We start from the raw sequence: 20,496 nt of genomic DNA on the forward strand, positions 1-20,496 counted from the left end.
TTCTAATTACAAGTGGGCATTAGTAAATACTTAGGACTATGTTTATAGGACGTGTGAGTTATTCTTTATGAAATACTATAAACTTTCACTAATCACTAATATCATTTTCATAGATAATATATAATTAAAATAGTGTTTGCGCTCAGCTAATTTATAAGTAAATATATTTAGGTCGCCGGCGTTTAATATAATGTAGTGTTGCCTTAGCTAGGTTTCTTTTCTCTTTTTCCAAAAGGCCGGCCGAGATAGATGGCCTTACAAAATTAATAATAATAATAATAATAATAATAATAATAATAATAATAATTTTTTGAACGACCAACAAAGTATATATATATTAATAAACTAGCAAGAAGCTAGAACACCAAAACACCTTGAGAAAAAACAAAATTACACATTAAACATACACCAATCCTTCCACGTAAGCCCCTTCAATTTTCCTTTATTCTTAACCCATAAAAACCCCATAACCTTCATTTCCTCAATCAGGCTTATCAAAGAACGTGAATCCCCCTATGAACAACATCGTTTCTTTTTTTCCACGAACACCAAGTCGCAACCAAACAAACCGCTTGGAACACCTTTGCTTTCTTGCGCGAAAGCATGGAGAATTTATGTATCTCCAACAGGTCGCAAAAACTAAACAAAAATAAAGTAGGCACCTTACACCATTGAGAAATGACACACCACATGGATTGTGCAATGCCGCATGAAACAAAAATGTGCTCCACCGACTCCTCAACTTCCCCACAAATCGGACACAACTTTGAGCGAACCGGAATATTCCTTTTACTTAACTCAACAAATGTTGGTAACAGCCCCAAGTGCGCCCGCCACGCGACAAAACTGACCTTCCGAGGAACTAATCTGCTCCAATCAAACAAGAACTCAGGGGTAGAATAATTATATTCTATCAACGTCTCTTTAATACACCGGACCGAAAACCCGCCCTCTTCCGCGCACATCCAAACCAGCCGATCATCCCCTGGTTTAATTACTACTCTCTGGCATAATTGAAGAAGACCATGCAGCTCCTCTAATTCCTCTCTACCATTTGGCTGTCTTGACCAACACCAACTACCACAAATCCATTCATCAATCATATACAATCTATTGGCCAAAACACAATTCTTATGAACCTCCAATGCAAAGAGCTTAGGAAATTGAGAGCAGAGTCTATCCAAGAATCTAACCAAAACCAAGTTTTTAGTCCATTCTTAACTTCATGTATCATGCAACTCTTTAAATCTATCCCAGACTCTTTCAAAACGGAATCAATTTTTATAATTCGGTTCCAAGGACCCGGAGTAGATAACCTAGCCGGAAGTGCCGACCACGACCTCTTCGAATGATGAGAAGACTAAATTACCCTCCACCACAATCTACCTCTTTCATTTTTTAACCACCACCACCACTTAGTAAGAAGCGACACATTCACATCCCGCAACCGACCGAGACCAAGGCCCCCATATTCGACAGGAGACACGATCTTGTCCCACGCCACCCAATTAACTTTCGCCTTTTCTTCCGATCCTCCCCAAAAAAATAACCTTCTCAATCTTTCAACTTTCTCAACCACCCCTTCGGGCGCCTTAAACAAAGAAAAGTAGTAAGTCGGTAAAGCGTTTAGAACCGACTTAATTACCGTGACCCGACCTCCAAATGATAAATTCTTGGCCTTCCACCGAGACAACCGTTTTTTAAACACATCCACGACCGGATCCCATGCATCAATCCCGTTCATATTCTTACCTACTTGAAGACCAAGATGTAGAAAAGGTAATTTCCCAACCTTGCATCGAAGTACTTCCGCTAACTGAATTTCCTCTTCATTATTCACTTTGGTACTTGAAGAGGTAGGTCCCAGCAGAGCCCAGTTAGACCCGCAAGACTCACCTCAAAGAGGGACGTCTGCGCAGTTGAACCCGCAAGACTCACCTTCAACAAGGACGTCTGCGCAAAGGCTAAACTCGCAAGACTCACCTTGAAGAGGGACGTCTGCGCAGAAACCAACTGGATCTGCAGGACCCACCATGCTCAGAGACGTGACGTCCTTACGCGCAGTACGCAAGCTGTTCCCGCAGGAAAAGCCTCCCAATGGTGAAGTACCCCGCCTGTTCCCGCAGCTGCGGATACAAGCCATCAGGGAAGGCTACCTGCGCAGCAAGGCTACACGCACAAGGCACTTAACTCTTAAATAATTCAGTAATGTCACCTGAAGAAGGAGTGAGCAAGCCGGGAACACTCCCGCCCAAAGCCGGGAACACTCCCGCCCAAATGAGCTAGTCCGTACGCAACTGGAGGACCTTTTGTACTGTACCTGACGAGGTATGGACAAAAGGTCTGACCAAAGCAGCGACAGCTCACTGTGACAAAGGAATAGTACACAGCCGGCCTGGTCACTATCAGCCGTTGCCTACTCAACAACCCCTGTCACTATTAGCCGCTGCCTACTCACCAACCTGTCGTAGCACGTGCATAGCCTGCAGTTGGTGAAAAAGGAATAGTACACAGCCGGCCTGGTCCCTATCAGCCGCTGCCTACCCACCAACTGCCAGCATGGCATGTGCGTAGCCCACAGTTGGCAGAACAGGAATACTATTCAGCCGGCTATACCTTCTTGGAAACCTACCTTCGGCTATAAATACTCCAACACCTTGGAATGGTATGGACACATTACATTACCTTATCACATCTTATCTTCTCTAGCAATCTCTTAATATACACTTATATTCAAGAGCAATCTAGTCTGATTCTAACGCCGGAGGGTGGTCACAAGGAGGTACCCCCCCCCTTCTCAGTGACGAGCTCACGGTGTCTGTTTTGCAGGTCACCAGAAGAACCATCTTTGCCGGACATAACCCCTCGTGGGAAACATCTATTTAACCCCCAGATTATCCGTAATCTGCCCGGGGTCAATTAGTGTTTCTTCATTGGCGCCATCCGTGCATAAAGCTAGAACTTATTCTTTTTCAGTTTTTTCAAAACTTCTGGAAAGATGGTTAACGTTACTCCAGTCCCCAGGCCAAGGAGTAACCAAGAAACCCCGGTAACCATAACCCCAGCTACTGGGGGGAACACCGGCGAATACACACGTTTTACGAACACTACCCCGGTTACCCAAGCCGGGGCAAGTGCAGTAAATTTTACGAACACTACCTCGGTCACTCGAGCCGGGGCAAGTGCAGTAAACAATCATCCCCTGGGATTCATTGATACCCAGGTGGAAAGACAACAGACGAGGCTCCCCCGCCAAACACTTGAACAAGTTAAAGCGTGGGCGGAAGCACGTCAGAAGGAATTCCAAGCTGAGTTGGATGAACGCTTGCGTTCACTTCAACAGGCTGAAGAATTCGGAAGTACTTGACAACAGCTCAACATGAGCAGTGAGTGCGAGTACTCGGACGATGATCGGGAGGAATCCGACACCGACGTAAACCCTCGCCATAGGGCGAAAGGGAAGCGTAAGGACACGGACTTCCAACCGAGAAGGAATTTTGGAGAAACTTTCAAACCAAAAAACGTGGGTAGAAACCCACGTGACTTCTCCAAAGCTTTTAGACCAACTGTTGCAAATGCGGGAACGTCCAAGTTTGCAAGGGACATTGCGGAAGCAATCGCCCCGAAGAGTGCCAAGCAGATGCCCAACATCGGCACTTATGATGGTATATCCGACCCAGACGATCATTTGAACAGATTCATAGTGGGGGCAACCGTCAGCAATTGGACGGAACCCACGTGGTGTTATATGTTCCAGATGACGCTAGTTGGAGCGGCTAGAGCGTGGTTTGACCGTCTACCGGTCCACCACATCTATGATTGGGCAGACTTCCAACAGAAGTTTAGCCAACACTTCAGCCAACAAAGAAAGTATACCGAAGAGCAATGGACAATCCTCAATTGCATTCGAGAGGAAGATGAATCTTTGCTAGACTTCATCACTCGCTTCAACTCAAAGAAGCTAAGTCTGGGTAGTATTAGCGAAGATCTTGTTCGCGCTGCTTTCATCCAGGGCGCAAAAGACCCAGAGCTCATCCGCACCTTAACGGGTAAAGATGGCATGCCATCCACATGGGATGCCATCATGACAGCAGCTAAACGCTTCGCGGAAACGGAAAAACAACTTGGTAGAGATCTTCCCCAGAGCACAAACCTCTACACCCAGAAAACAAAAGAAAACAATGTCCTTACCGCCCGACTAAACAAAAAGAGGAAGCTAGGCATTTGGCAGTCAAGGGTAAACTTTGACACCTCATCCGGCTCGCACCCTCGGTTAGGCGGAAAGGATAACATGCAGTCGTCGAACCGGAACTCCAGATGGACGCCACTCACCAAAAGCGTCACCGAGATATTCGACACCGAGAGGCTCCCATGGCCAAAGGCTCCAATAATCCGAGAGCGTCACAATGCTGATCAGAGCAAATTCTGTGACTTCCACAGGACAAGAGGCCACAACACCGAGGAATGCGTAGACTTGAAGGACATCGTCGAAGCATTTTTCAGAGATGGGACGCTGACGCACCTCGTGGCGTAATGAACGCTGAGCAGGCTAATGCGTGTAGAACCCCAGTTGGGGAAAACACGAATAAAACTGCAGCTTCAATGTCGGAGACTACATACTGCGTAAAAAACGAAATTCCGAACCAAGTGCGTATCAGCTCGAAAGGCTCGATGACACTCCCAAGAACATGGAAGGAAGCTCAATTACACAGTCTGCATGTAGATTAATTCCAAACTTGTAAAATAAAAGGCCCAGAGCCACTTCTAATGGAAATGATTCTCCTTATCACATTGACGCTGATGGTCTTACATTTATACTTAATGAACTTTCCACACTGATATGCCGGTCTTCACCGCATACATAAGTGGGAAAGCAAGTCGTTGCGTGTGGAAGGCGGCAAAACCCGCATAAACACAAAACGACAAATTTCTAAAGAAAATATAAGGAAAGCCTTCACGTAGGTCAGTCATAGGTAAAGTTTGGTCATCCTACTAAATGAAAGTGCCGGTCCTAACCGCACAAATCATGATAAAGGAAACCGAACTAACCTATTGACAACCGCGCGTCGAACGGTTAATTTATTCAAAACACTGATATGGGTTTTCACCGCATAAATAAGTGTGAAGAAATCGTTGCGTGTGTAAGGCGGCAAAACCCGCATAAACACAAAAAACGGCAGACCTTCACGCAGGTCAGTCATAGGTGAAGTTCGGTCATCCCACTAAATGAAAGTGCCGGGCCTAACCGCACAAATCATGATAGAGGAAACTGAACTTTAACCTATTGACAACCGCGCGTCGAACGGTTAACTTATTCAGAACACTTAGAAAATCTCTTCAAGGAAAAAATGAGGAAAACCTCCACGCAGGTCAGATATAGGTAAAGTTTAGCCATCCTACTAAGTGCAAGTGACGGTCTTACCCGCACAATCACGAAAGAGGAAGCAAAACTTTAACCTATTATCTGCCACGTTGATAGGTTAACCTATCCAAAGTACTTAAGAAATTGCTAAGTTAAACTAAAATATGCACAAGCGAATCATATATTGTTTATGCGGCAAAACAAGTGCCAAATTAAACTATAATATGCATGAGCAAGTCGTATAACGTTTATAAAGCAAGAGTGACGGTCCTACCCGCACAAAAGATTTATATTCCATAAAAATTCAACTGTTACAAGAATGGCCGGGTATCTACCCGCCTACAAGAATATAAATCTATACAAAGATATAAACCTATCCTAACAGTGGGAAGGATCTAAAGGTTCAAGCTTCAGGACCACTCCCTCCAAACCCACTTGTACCCGCACCATCACTTGGCTGTGGCAGTTCAAGGAAGGTCTTGAGAATGGTTAGCCCATCATCAGCAGCAGCAACTTCGTTCACCTTCTCCAGCACCGGGTGCGGGAAGGCGGCATACTGGTTCACTGCTTGGTCATATACAGCTTCAGTATCCACATCATATAAAGGGAAGTTGGAAGGCGGGATGCCCTTCTCAACGAACCCTAGACCAAGCAGGAAGCCAGCCTTTTCCCCATCCTCATGAGAAGCGTTGAGGGCTGCGCTCATGGCATCGTCATATGATGTGTCCGTGAAGACCCGATGCACAACCTACAAAACAAAAATACAAGTATCAAAACCTTTTCTAAGTACAAAGAAAAGCGTAAAGATATTATGAAGCTATGCATACCTGCGACAACGCTTCTCGTAGAAGCCATTCCTTGGTAACCAGAGCCTCCTGGAGGGCAGCTTGAGCTTCATTACGGGCGCGTTCGGCTTCGTTCATTGTAAGGTTGGCAAGCAACACATCTTTGGCTGCAGCCTCTTCGACGCCCCTTAGCTTACGCTCAGTGTGGTCAAGCACCCCCCTCTGGTCCAAGATCTCTTGGAGCTTCTTGGCATCTTCCATGGCCAAGGCATCATGAGCCTGCTGGAGCCTCTCTAATTTGGCTTTGAGCTCCTCATTCTCAGTGCGTAGAGGCCCAGCAACAGCTTCAGCCTTGGTGGCCCTCTCAGTTGCGTTCCGTGCAGTTTCCTTAGCCAACCGAAGCTGTTCATTAACAGCTTGGGTAGCCTTGGAACGGGCCTCGAGACGGGCCTGCACTTCAACCTCGAGGGCCTTGATGGCCTTCTCCTTCTCCGCAGCAACGGCGGAGAGTCTCCTGTTCTCCTCCCGGATAGCCCGCGCCTGAGCTACTTCTTGGATACGAGCCGCCTTTAACTTGTCGTTTTCACGACAAAGCAGCTCGACGCGCGGCTGCATCCGGGCAAGGAGAATTCGAAGCTCGTTTGTCAGCCTACCCTCTTGGTAGATCGACATAGCTTCTCCCAGTGCACCACTGGGGGCGGCGTGGCGCGCCCACCCGACGCAATCCACATCCGTCCGAAGGGTGGTTCCCCGGCGGATGTTCCACCGCGGAACAAACACCTCATTCGAATCCGACACTGCAAAAACAAAAAGCAGTTAGGAAAAGATGATAAAAAACAAAAATATATATAAAAACGCCAAAATAACCCTACGCACCTGTAGGGTCGACAGTAGGCCGGTAGCCGCCAAACTCATCACCCGAACCTAACGGATATCCATCCAAGAGGTCAGGCATATGGGAAGGAGGCAAAGATTGGCTAGAAGCCCCGAACATACCTGCTGAACCGGCCGGGGACGAGGTAGTCGCCGACGCCGGAGGCACGGTCGAAGCCACTGCGGTAGAGACCATCGGAGGTGAACTCACTGGAGGTGAACTCACAACCGTGGCCGCCGCTGCGGAAGAACCCGCAAAAAATATCACCGCCGGCTCAGTGAAGGATTCCGTGAAGATCGCACTGACAGCCGGCGGGGATGATGTTACAGTTGGAACAGTTGCCTCAACGGGATTAGCAACTGAACCAACACTTGAAACAGGCGCAGCCGCCTGGGTCATCGCCTCGGGTAGGTTGACCAAACCTACCGTCGTGGGTCCAAAGGTACTCCTCCCTGCACCACTTTGGAATGCAGTTGCATCCACGCCTGCGTGAAGACAAGATAGTTAAATATAATGGCGGAAAGATATGAAGTTAAAGTTAAAGTTTACACTTACGAGTCCTCTTGAGCTTGAAGGTGCGAATAGGCGGGGACGAACCCGATGGAGCCGGCCTCTTCACGCCGGTCACCGTCGTTGTACTAGGTTGCCCGGAGGTGACAGCTGTCTCAACCTCCGAAACAGTGGTCTCATCACCACCAGGGTTCCCCGCCACCTCTTCACTCTCAGTCTCCGACTCTGACCGATTCCCCTGATCGGCAGTGGAGGCAACCTTCGCCTTACCCTTCCCGCCAGCAACCTTCTTCTTCCGCGTGAAGAAAGGACCATCTGCGGATTACTCATCAGAAGATGACAAAATTAGAGGAATTCCAGCAGAGGTTTGAGCATTCACAGGGCGAGGGTTAAATAACTCCTTACCTGGCCACGTGGCGCTCATGATCGGGTAGCCCGGCGGGTAGACCTACACAAACCGATCCGCCGTTTGCTCCAAGATGTGCAACTCGTTCTCATCAAGAGAACGGGTACCCATCCGAGCGGGACCACCAGCTTCCCGCGGATGCAGGAGCGACTGTAGGTCGTTTCCCTCTGAAAACAAAAGAAAAACAGTTAGAAGAAAACTTTAAGTCAGCAAAGAAGACGAAGCATACCGTAAGGGATAGAGTTCAAACCGTATTCGAGGACGATGGGGATCTGTGGCGCCTCCGCCCCAGCATCTTTCCACACCCGGCTCATCCCGAGCATCACCATCCCGGACTCCGCAAAGCGGTAAACCGGAGACTGGACCCGGGAAATCTTGGAGAACCATTCCACCTCCTCGTAGTTGAAGGCGTGAAGGTTCGGGAGAGCTCTCCCGTTCTTGAACGTCATCGCTATGGGGACGACGCGAGCGGAGTTATAGAAAAACTCCCGCTTCCAAGACCGAAGACTGCGCTCGGTAGCGCAGATCTTCAAACCCTTGATCCGAGTGACCAAGGTATACCACCCCTGGATGCACCTTCAGGAATAGAAGGTCATCAGGCGGTCGACATGGGGCTCCACGCCCAGAATGAGGCACACCCATTCAAAATGGCGGATCTTTGCGATCGCCATTGGGTGTACCTCCGTCAGGTGCACACCGTGTCTCTCCAGAACACGGTATACAAACTTCGTCAATGGGAACCTGAGATTCCCATAGATGAAGAATGCAGCATACACCCCTATTTTGCCCTTGGGGGGCATCGTACACCGTCTGGTGTGGCTCAGGAAACTCAGGCTCGAAAGGCTCGAGCATGAACTTCCTGACGATGTACTGATACTGGTCGACGGGAAGAGCACACTGGCACTCGCCAGCAGTACTCTTATCGTCCCTATCAGAAGTGGACGTCGGGTTCTCAGAATACACGTCCGACTCTTCAGCAGTAACTTCAAGATCATGAGAAGACATGTTTTGAATGTAAACAAGAACGATTTCAAGAGAATGCTAAACAGAAAAGTTGAGTATTCGCCGGAAATCGTTTAGAAGAAGAAGAGAGGTGAAACTGTGAGTTGAGATGCAACCTCTACTCCCATTATATACTCATCACAATGAATGCGATGAATTTAATGCGGAAGAGAGAGGAAAACGCTGGTGCAATGAAACTATGACACATGGAAAAAGCAAGCTGGCAACAGCTGTTGACAGGACGCGTGCCGTAAAATTCGCGGCCACGCGCCCGAAAACTCCCGCCCACGCGCCTGAAAAAGCGTCTGGAATGACCATATACTGTCACGTCGCCATAACTTTCTGCACGTCCTGACACTGTCAGAAGAAACCGTCGGACGACGTTTCAACAGTTTGGACTGTTCTTATCCTTTCACCAACTCTTCGAATTTCAAAAAGATTCAAAAATAAGCGGGACTATACCCCTTACCTTGGCAACCAAGTAACTATAAGACAGGTGCGAGTACAGTGTTAAAGCAAAACCCTTCACATACTTAGCACCTGCTGGGAATTGAAGCCAAGAATACCTCGGCAACCAAGTAACTATAAGACAGGTGCAGGTACAGTGTCAAGGCAAAACCCTTCACATACTTAGCACCCGCAGGGAATTGAAGCCAGGAATACCTTGGAAGTAAAGTAACTATAAGACGAGTGTGGGTACAGTGTCAAGGCGAAACCCTTCACATACCTAGCACTCCGCAGGGAATTGAAACCAAGAAGGATCTTCTGGGCCATGCTTGCGGAAACGGGAATAACATCCCCGCATAGCGGGAACGTCGAGAACTAGATTGTTTGAAGCTCCAAGATGGAATTGGTTGTTTTAACATAATTGATCACTATGTTCAAAACTACCAAAACCTCATGGAGAATCTACACAAGTGGAACTCAACGCTCCTGACTTGCGAGGAGGTTACAGACCTACCCGCATCATACCCAAAGATCAAGCAGAAAAGTCGGGAATTTCTGCACGTGACATTAGGACTTCCGCGGGAAGAATCCCCATGGAAAACCTTAAAACTAAACCCTTTTCAAAACCCTTTGCTTAAGTCCAAAAGTTCACCTCACTTATTAACAATTCATGAGAAGAACATTGGACTGGGGGGACTTGAAGAGGTAGGTCCCAGCAGAGCCCAGTTGGACCCGCAAGACTCACCTCAAAGAGGGACGTCTGCGCAGTTGAACCCGCAAGACTCACCTTCAACAGGGACGTCTGCGCAAAGGCTAAACTCGCAAGACTCACCTTGAAGAGGGACGTCTGCGCAGAAACCAACTGGATCCGCAGGACCCACCATGCTCAGAGACGTGACGTCCTTACGCACAGTACGCAAGCTATTCCCGCAGGAAAAGCCTCCCAATGGTGAAGTACCCCGCCTGTTCCCGCAGCTGCGGATACAAGCCATCAGGGAAGGCTACCTGCGCAGCAAGGCTACACGCACAAGGCACTTAACTCTTAAATAATTCAGTAATGTCACCTGAAGAAGGAGTGAGCAAGCCGGGAACACTCCCGCCCAAAGGCGGGAATACTCCCGCCCAAATGAGCCAGTCCGTACGCTACTGGAGGACCTTTTGTACTGTACCTGACGAGGTATGGACAAAAGGTCTGACCAAAGCAGCGACAGCTCACTGTGACAAAGGAATAGTACACAGCCGGCCTGGTCACTATCAGCCGCTGCCTACTCAACAACCCCTGTCACTATTAGCCGCTGCCTACTCACCAACCTGTCGTAGCACGTGCATAGCCTGCAGTTGGTGAAAAAGGAATAGTACACAGCCGGCCTGGTCCCTATCAGCCGCTGCCTACCCACCAACTGCCAGCATGGCATGTGCGTAGCCCACAGTTGGCAGAACATGAATACTATTCAGCCGGCTGTACCTTCTTGGAAACCTACCTTCGGCTATAAATACTCCAACACCTTGGAATGGTATGGACACATTACATTACCTTATCACATCTTATCTTCTCTAGCAATCTCTTAATATACACTTATATTCAAGAGCAATCTAGTCTGATTCTCACGCCGGAGGGTGGTCACAAGGAGGTACCCCCCCCCCCCCTTCTCAGTGACGAGCTCACTGTGTCTGTTTTGCAGGTCACCAGAAGAACCATCTTTGCCGGACATAACCCCTCGTGGGAAACATCTATTTAACCCCCAGATTATCTGTAATCTGCCCGGGGTCAATTAGTGTTTCTTCAGTACTGAATAACCGACACTTCGAGAGGTTCACCCGCAGACCCAACACCAAGTAAAAGCATCTAATAATTCTACTCAGATTCAAAGCGTTATGAAGACTCCATTCCCCAACAAAAACCGCGTCATCCGCATACAAAAAATGAGACAACACCGGGCCCTCCGCCCCACACTTTAACCCACAAAACAACCCCGTATCCATTGCCCGCTTCAACAAACAAGAAAGAGCTTCCATAGCTATCACAAAAAGAAAATGGGACAACGGGTCCCATTGTCGTAAACCCCGGGAGCATTGAAATTCCGGGGTAGGCGACCCGTTTACCAACACCGAAGCCCTACTCGCTGAAAGGATAGTCGTTACCCATCTTCGCCACCTTACCGGTAAATTCATTTGTTCAAGAACCGCGTCTAAGAACCCCCAATTCAACGAATCATACGCCTTCTCGATGTCCACTTTAAAGATCATCCCCCGTTTTTTTTGTTCTATTCAACCATGCAACCACTTCGTTGAGAATAAGCGAGACGTCCAGGAAACTCCGGTTAGCAATAAAAGCCGATTGCTCCTTCGAAATTAATCCCCCTATCACCTTTTTTAATCTGCCCACTAAAACCTTAGAAATTACCTTATTCATGCAACCAATTAAGTATTAAGGAGATAAATGAAGGTAAACACCCGAATCTAAAGGAATCTGCATCAAAGAATTCATTGAAAACCCTCAAAAAATCCTCTTGAAAGCAATTCCAGAACCGTTTCAAGAATTTGAAGTTATACCCGTCCGGGCCGCCCGGAGCACGGTCACCCTCGCAATCCCACACGGCCTCCTTTATTTCAGAAAGCGAGAACAGGGATACTAACGAACCCGCCTCCATGTCATTTAGCTTCATGATGTTCATCAAGGATATCGGTGGCCTATTTTTTACCAGCTCAAAAAATCTTTTTTCGAAGCGATCGAATACTAAATCTTTTAGCTAAGCAGGGTTCGACACCCACTCCCCATCCACTAACAAACCATGCAACCGGTTACTACTAAGGTTAGCGTTTATCACGCTGTGAAAATATTTCGAGTTCTAATCTCCATCTATAGCCCATTTTACCCTAGACTTTTGTTTGAGATCCTGGAATTTTATCCTCTCGAACTCCTTTACAAACGCCAAACACTCCGATCTAAGCTCCAAATCTGTCACCAACAGTGTTCCATTCTCCGCTGCCAACTCTAGCATACTTAAAATTTCCTTTTTAAGTTTATACAACCCCTCCTTCTGTTTTTTATACCTGTACAACCATCCTTTTATTTGGGTCTTCAACCATCTTAGTTTCGTGACTAGTGCTAGGTCCGCGGGGCCCCCAAACCTAAACCGGCTATATTGCACCACCACAAATTCCTCGAAACCCGTAAGCTCAAGCCATGAGTTGTAAAAACGAAACGGAATATGACCAAAATCCGAATCCACAGAACTGAGCAAGAGAGGTCGGTGAACCGAACAATCCTTAGCAAGCAAGGTTACAGACGCCAGAGGCCATTTACCCATGAACTCCTTACAAACCAAGATCCGGTCTAGTTTACTAAATTTATCCCCTTTGTCAGAAACATACGTGAATACCCCACCACCCATTTTGTACTCCCCAAGCTCAGCTCTATCAATGAATTCATTGAAAGCAGTGGCGTTTGCCAACACGGACTCCGAGTTCTTTCTCTCCTCTGGACCCCGAACCTCGTTAAAATCGCCGAGAAACACACACATCCTCGAAATCGATCTTCTAACCTCTAAGAGCTCATACCAAAGAATCCTTCTTTCCGTCGGGTCATTCGGAGCATACACATTAACAATACTTATACAACAACCCAACGGCTTAATAATCCCACATGTAACCAAAAACCTACGATGCTTTACCGAACCAGTTTTAAGGAAGTAAGTAGGGTCCAAAATACTAATGACCCCACCCGATCTACCAACCGCATCAACCGAGTCGAATTCAAACACCGATCTTCCCCAAAATCTGTTTAAAGAGAAAGACGCAAAACCTTTAGCCTTCATTTCCTGTATTGCTACAAAGTGTACTCCATTGCAAGTTTTTAAACTACGAATCCAATCCGCCTTCTTGGACTCGCCAATACCCCGAATGTTAACCGATAAATAATTCATGAGGAACTTTCATATCCGCCCTCACCAATAATAACCGATCGGACCTGGTCACGAAAATATTGTAAATCAACCCCAATGTCATTCACAACTTTAATTGTTTCACATACCTCAGCCTCCAACTTATTCTCATGGCCAGCCACCCTCCCTTGTCGTTCTATTTCCGCTTGAGTCTCCATAGGATTAACCTCATCCCTAATATTCAAGGACAAAGTCTCCTCACCATCAGGTTCCAATGCCTTAGTATTCTCTTCACCCAATTCTTTTTCTAAATTAGGGAAAGGAATTCCATCTGCCCTCCCCCCCTTCAACATCAGTTCCATACAATGGGCTTTCCCAAGTTGGGCTTCGGGTGTTTCTGGGCCGTTTTCGTGATGCAGGAGTAAAACATCGGCCCACCTTCATTTACGGCTTTCAACTTACTAGGAGACCCCACATTCCCCGAACTAAATGCTTTATTACCACCATTCATAATTTCTACATCAGAACCAACCACCTTGGAGCACAAAGCATTCTCCGGAAGAATTATCTGACCTTTGCCAAGAGAACTCGGATGGACAGACCCTTTCACCGAACAACTCGCCAATTTTGTCATAAATTATGCTATCCTTAAACATTATTGGTAAACCCAATACTTTTAGCCCAGCCACACGATCAAATGGAACTTCTTGGCCCTTCCACATCGACGCCTCGGAGAGATATTTCTTCCATACAGCTTCGCTCTTGGACAAGAAATCATTTGCTTGTGCATGATTCTTGAAAGAGATCAACATTTTCAAACCTCCCACATAAGAAAGAGAGGCATCTTCTAATCCCGTCTCTTTCAGCATCGTCTTCGCCTCGCATACAGCCTGTACACTCCTTGCCTCACCTAGTACGGCTCTCCCCACAACTTGCCCAGGATAACACAATCCCGGACAGTCCAACTAATAATAATAATAATAATTGTTGAGGTTTTCTTAATTTTGTAAAGAAAATTATTATTTAAACTCGTACGCAAATCTCTAGAACATTTGTAGGCCAGGTTCGATAAAAGATTTACGGCCATGGGCTTTTTTAAAGATTCATGTGTTTTCGTGAGTCGTCCATTGGCCAACATAATCTATACTAATTAATTACTAAAGTACTGTCTGTTGGGAATTCCCGAGTCGGTCCGTGGCTTGGTGCGTGGGACAGCTAGGATATTAACTTGGCGTGCAAGTTAATCTGGTTATTTATGGATAATTATGTTATGGAAAATCTATTTAAGGTTTAGATGGAGATAATTATTACGTTGATATTATTCTGTTCTAAATATATTCTAACGCGTTTAGGTTAGTTTATATATACCGTGTTTAAAGGGTAAGGATATTGTATCAAGTTTTTGAGTCATATTTCTTGATCAATTAATAATATTGGGTGTTAGCCATATTGTTTGTTTTCTTCGTTCTTGTTCATTACGCACCTTTGATTACCATAATTGGTATCAGAGCGGTTACGCTCTTGGTGGTGATCGATAAGTAGGAGACTGAAGACTCAAGACATCGATCAAAGTCGTGATCGACAAGGAGGTTTGGTCAAGTCGTAATATTCTTATCCAGTTCAACGGCGGGGATCGGAAGAACGAGGAGGTTCATCGATCGGTTATTTTTGTTGGGAGTAGTTTTCGTATTCTGTGGATTTCTTGGGTTTTATGAGAATTACGAGAAGGTATTACAAAAGTCAAAGCTTCAAAAAAATAATTTTTTTGCACAAGTTAAGTATTGGCTGGAAGGTACTATTTATCTATTGTATTCCGATTTGAAAAAAAAAGAAAGAAAGAAAAAAAGAAAAGGCTCCAAGGAAATATTGATTTACGAAATCAGTTTTAATCAAGTCATACGATGGGCGATCAACAGGCAAAAGAAACGAACACGAACCCGAACTCGTTTCAATCTCCGAAACTATCAACAACGAATTACACGGTTTGGGCTATGCACATGCGCGTGCTGATGAATGTGCATGGCGTGTGGGACATGATCGATCCGGGTAATGGCGATGCAAAACTAAACAATATTGCAATCGCTTTGATTTTTCAGTCGATCACTGAAGCACGGATTTTACAAGTGGGTAATCTGCGCACGGCGAAAGAGATGTGGGAAGCGTTAAAGACCCGACATCTAGGTGCAGAACGGGTGAAGGAAGCGAAGCTCCAAACCCTAACGTCATAGTTCGACGGGTTGAAGATGAATGAAACAAGGACGATTGATGAGTATGCAGCCACGTTATCGAGTTACTCGTCAAAAGCCGCCGCGCTCGGAGAGATATTCTCGGAAGAAAATATGGTAAAAAAGTTCCTTACGAGTCTTTCGAGACGTTTTATTCATATTGTGGAATCACTTGAGCAAGTTTTAGATTTAAAGACGGTTGGGTTCGATGATGTGGTGGGTCGATTAAAAGCCAATGAAGAGAGAATAAAAGAAGACAATCTTCAAACCGAGAGCAGTCAAAGTCGGTTAATGTTCTCCAATTCTGAACCGGTTAGAAGTGGTCGAGGTCGAGGATCCTATGCTTCAAGAGGACGGGGACGCGGTCGAGATGATAAGAAAGGAAAAGGTATGGAACGAGATTTGTCACATATTAAATGCTACAGGTGCGATGAATTTGGGCACTTTGTCTCGAGGGCCCCGACCGATTTCGGAAAGATGAAGTAAATCTAAACCGAATAGAAGAAAATAAAACAAATGGTTTAGATGCTTCGTTTTTCATGATGGAAGGTGTTCGGGAAACCATATACCTTAACGAAGATAAAGTAATTCCGACGAAGTACGATACTGATTCGGGCGAGACCGACATGTGGCACTTAGATAATGGTGCGAGTAACCATATGACGGGAAACCGTGAATATTTTGCGGAACTAAATGAACAAATAGACGGACGAGTAAGGTTCGGAGATGGTTCGTGTGTGCCGATCAAAGGGAAGGGTTCGATTGTTTTTAAAGGTAAAAGTGGAGAACATAAATTGATGACCAATATTTATTATATTCCGGGTTTGCAATGTAATGTGATTAGTTTGGGTCAAGCAACCGAGTCGGGTGGTGATATTCGGATGAGGAGTAACTACTTAACGATGCACGATAGTAGTGGAAGGTTACTAATGAAGGTCACGAGGAACTCCAAGATGCTTTATAAAATCCGACTAAATATTGGGAACCCAACGTGTTTACAAGCAAGATTACCAGGTATGTTCTCCGGTGTTTGCGGGTCAATAGACGTCGGATCTGGATGAGTGAAACCGAACCCAACCCAAACTAACAGCAGTAGTAGCGACGCTTCATGTACAAACTGCAGCAATAGCGACGATGAAACTGTCGCAAACAGCAGCAGTTTAGTCGCTAACAGCAGCAATAATGATGAAATTGTCGCTAACTGCAGCAATGAAAGTGTCGCTAGCAGCAGAATTCCCGTCGCAAACTGCAGTAAGGTATTCCAATGAAGAACTCAAAGAAATACTAGTGTTATTGAATGATGAATTGAGTAGTTTTGATGAAGCGAAATCGAAACCCAAGTGGATGAAAGCGATGCGGGCCGAGATCGATTCTTTCGAGAAAAACAAGATGCGGAGTTTAACGGGGTTATCAAAAGAAGTTAAACCAATTGGTAAACGGGTATTCAAAGTAAAACGGAGTCCCGGCGAGTCGATAAACAAACACAAGGCAAGGCTTGTGGTGAAAGGATGCGTGCAACAACCGGGATTGACTATGACAAAGTGTTTGCCCGGAAGCACGAATCGAGAATATACAGTTTCTATTTGCTCTCGCGCAGTTCAAGGAGATGCAAGCTTTTCTAAAGATGAATGATCTCCCTTATACGACTCAGAAATTCATGGGGTGATTGTTGGGAATTCCCGAGTCGGTCCGTGGCTTGGTGCGTGGAACGGCTAGGATATTAACTTGGCGTGCAAGTTAATCTGGTTATTTATGGATAATTATTTTATGGAAAATCTATTTAAGGTTTAGATGGAGATAATTATTACGTTGATATTATTTTGTTTTAAATATATTCTAACGCGTTTAGGTTAGTTTATATATACCGTGTTTAAAGGGTAGAGACATTGTATCAAGTTTTTTAGTCAGATTTCTTGATCAATTAATAATATTGGGTGTTAGCCATATTGTTTGTTTTCTTCGTTCTTGTTAATTACGCACCTTTTATTACCATACTGTCCAAATATGGCACTTTTTCATCAATATGTATTTTGTAAAAGTTGGATAAAAAATAATTACTTCGTAAGGTTTTTCATTTAGCTTCTTGTTTGTTTAGCTTTAGCCAGTCTGATTCTTTGCTAGCTAACGAAATAAACTGATTAACATATATATTCCACTTTGAAATGTATAATGTTATCTATAATCTAGTGGATGGTGAGTCGGCAATTAAGTTCTTTATAAGAATACCAACAAACGCTAACACCAGTACGTTTACAGCTTTATATGTGTATATATATATCGTCCACGGAAATGAATATAAGAATATTGATGTATGTAAGCAACTATGGGAGGTAAACTTATGCACGCTGTTCAGTATGATTCCTATGGAGTTGCTGATCTTGAGGTTTAGTTCTTGTATCTGTATGCATGCTTTGTGTTTAATGTTCGATATCATAATCATATATATACCAACACATGTTATGTTGTATATATAGCATGTTGAAGTTCCTATTCCTAAGCCATCTAAAGGTGAACTTCTAATAAAAGTGGAGGGAACTAGCATAAATCCGGTCGATTGGAAGGTACAGCGAGGCATTTTGCGTCCGCTTTTCCCACTCAAATTCCCTTGTATACCAGGTAGTGAGCATGCATCTTAATTATCAAACCATGTTCACATTCACATTATGTTTTGGTCTTAATCTTATATCCTGAAACCTAGAATCCTTGCATGAATGCAGCAACTGATGTAGCAGGAGAGGTGATCGATGTTGGGCCTGGAATAACTCGTTTCAAAGTTGGTGATAAAGTTGTCTCCATGACTACCATTATTGTAAGTTTTATATATATATATATACACACACACACATACACGTGTGTGTGATTACAACCTGACTTGCTCAGAGCATCTACAACAACAAACCTCCACAAACTCATCACATAATATTAAAATAATATGTATATATATATATGTGTGTGTGTGGTTGAGAGAGTGGTTCCCCACATGTTGCCACTTATGATGTTTGGATGAAGTTTGTAGTCACAAACTTTGCGAAGCAAACTTGTAGCCCACAACAAGAAAAGTTGGTATCTCTCTTGTTTGAAGTCATCTACATCATCCAAACTTTGGGTTTCACACCCCATTGTGGATGCTTTTAGTCCACTAATGGCACAAGCGAGTGAGCGACCTCTGCCCAGTGGCGGATATATAAACTTTATGAGAGGGGGAGGGGGGGCAATAAAAAAGGATGAGATCTGATTTAGAACGGGTCAGAAATAACACTTTTGTTAGCGTTTTCACTTAATTTACGATGTAAATATATATAAAGAAAACTAAATTCCATTCAGGTAAAAATTTCAAAATAATAAAAAGTGACTTTTAATTAACTAAAAAGTCAAAAAAAAAAAATTTAAAATTTATTTGGTGTTGGGAATATTTGTGAGCCGCTGCCGGAATGCCTGAGCGTTAATGTCACATGGCGGGCAGTTTCGCCAAAAGAATTTTTATGGTAAAAATTTTTGCAATAATGAACACGCATCTTGTACCTAGTGTGTCCACGAGAGTAGAATTTTCACCCGAAAATTACATGTTTCGTTTAGTAACTTTTTGTGTTAGTTTTGCATTTTGTAAACTTTGATTGGTCGACTGCTTAATTTGAGGATTTTCCATACATATTCTTAGACTGCTTAATTAGGGATTTTCCATACGTATAATGTATAAAAGCATTTTATTTTAATCATGTTTATTTGTTTTCCTAATATTATTTATAAACTCACAGAGAAATGGAGGTCTGTCTGAGTATGTTGTGGGAAGTGAAGAATGACTGTTTTGAGACCACCAGAGGTATCGGCAGCCGAAGGAGCCGGGTTACCTATAGCCGGTCTTACAGCACTCCAAGCCCTCACTTATCAGGCTGGCATCACCCTAGACAAAACCACCACCACCACCACCACCACCACCAACATCCTCATCACCGCTGCTTCAGGCGGTGTAGGCCAATACGCGGTCCAACTGGCAAAGCTAGGTAACGTCCACATCACTGCCACTTGTGGGCACCAAAACATAGACCTAGTTAAAGGCGTAGGTGCTGACGAGGTTATTGATTACAAGACCCCACAAGGTGAAGCTCTAAAAAGCCCATCAGGTAAAAAATATGATGTGGTGATCCCTTGTGCCCCTTCTATTCCTTGGTCTGCTTTCGAGTCGAACCTTAGCCCGAATGGAATGGTCTTGGATGTAACCCCAGCCCTAAGCACGTATTGTTCTGCGCTTTTGAAGAAACTCACTTTCTCAAAAAAGAAATTGGTCCCGGTTATTATATATCCGGAAACTAAGAACTTAGAGTATATGGTTGGGTTGGTGAAGGATGGAAAACTTAAAACTGTTATCGACTCGAAATATCCTTTAAGTGAAGCTGAAAAGGCTTGGGCCAAGAGCATTAGTGGGCATGCTATTGGTAAAATTATTGTTGAGCCATAATCGAAATGTATAACTTGTACTTTTTAGTGTGCATTTGTATTATAACATGGTTAATTTGCTATATTTGTTTTGCAACTTGAATCCCGTATAATGATTAATGACCTTGTTTTTTGCATAAAATTTTTATATTTTATTATATTAATGAGTACATGTGTTGTGTGACTGTGTGAGTGGTCCCATTGATGAGGTTAGGTAACGTGATATGGGATGACTTGGATCACTCGTATTATAATTTAGTCACTTCATAAAAGTATAAAACTTGTTAGCTTGAAATATGTGTAAACTCTAAATAGATCAACACCACTCATTGACAATGTTTATCGCCACTATCTACTGACTACTGGACTACCGGTCATTGTCGACACAACCATCGTCACCACTAGGCATAGGAATGACAAACTAGTTAATTTCATTTGGATGATATGTCAATTAGTTAGACACAAATGCGTGTGCATGTGTGTGTATATAAATATTTGCGACTTAACTTCTATATCCGATGAGTAAACTTTTCTTGATCCTAAACTTTAGAGTTGAGTAAATACAAG

General features: G+C 44.5%; 2 pseudogenes across 2 annotated transcripts in view; both read left to right on the forward strand.

The window, feature by feature from the left end:
- Positions 1–20,496, forward strand: part of LOC143557002 (chloroplast envelope quinone oxidoreductase homolog) — a 66,139-nt pseudogene that overhangs the window by 40,575 nt on the left and 5,068 nt on the right. The gene's annotated exons all lie outside the window — the stretch shown is intronic.
- LOC143556985 (chloroplast envelope quinone oxidoreductase homolog) lies at positions 17,819–19,951 on the forward strand (annotated as a pseudogene). The gene is made up of 4 exons (XR_013139487.1): positions 17,819–17,878; positions 17,970–18,111; positions 18,213–18,304; positions 19,251–19,951. The product of XR_013139487.1 is annotated as a chloroplast envelope quinone oxidoreductase homolog (transcript).

Source organism: Bidens hawaiensis, unplaced genomic scaffold (genome assembly GCF_021521415.1).
Source record: "Bidens hawaiensis isolate Kalapana, Puna unplaced genomic scaffold, B.hawaiensis_p1.1 tig00018766_1, whole genome shotgun sequence".
Taxonomy (NCBI): Eukaryota; Viridiplantae; Streptophyta; class Magnoliopsida; order Asterales; family Asteraceae; genus Bidens; species Bidens hawaiensis.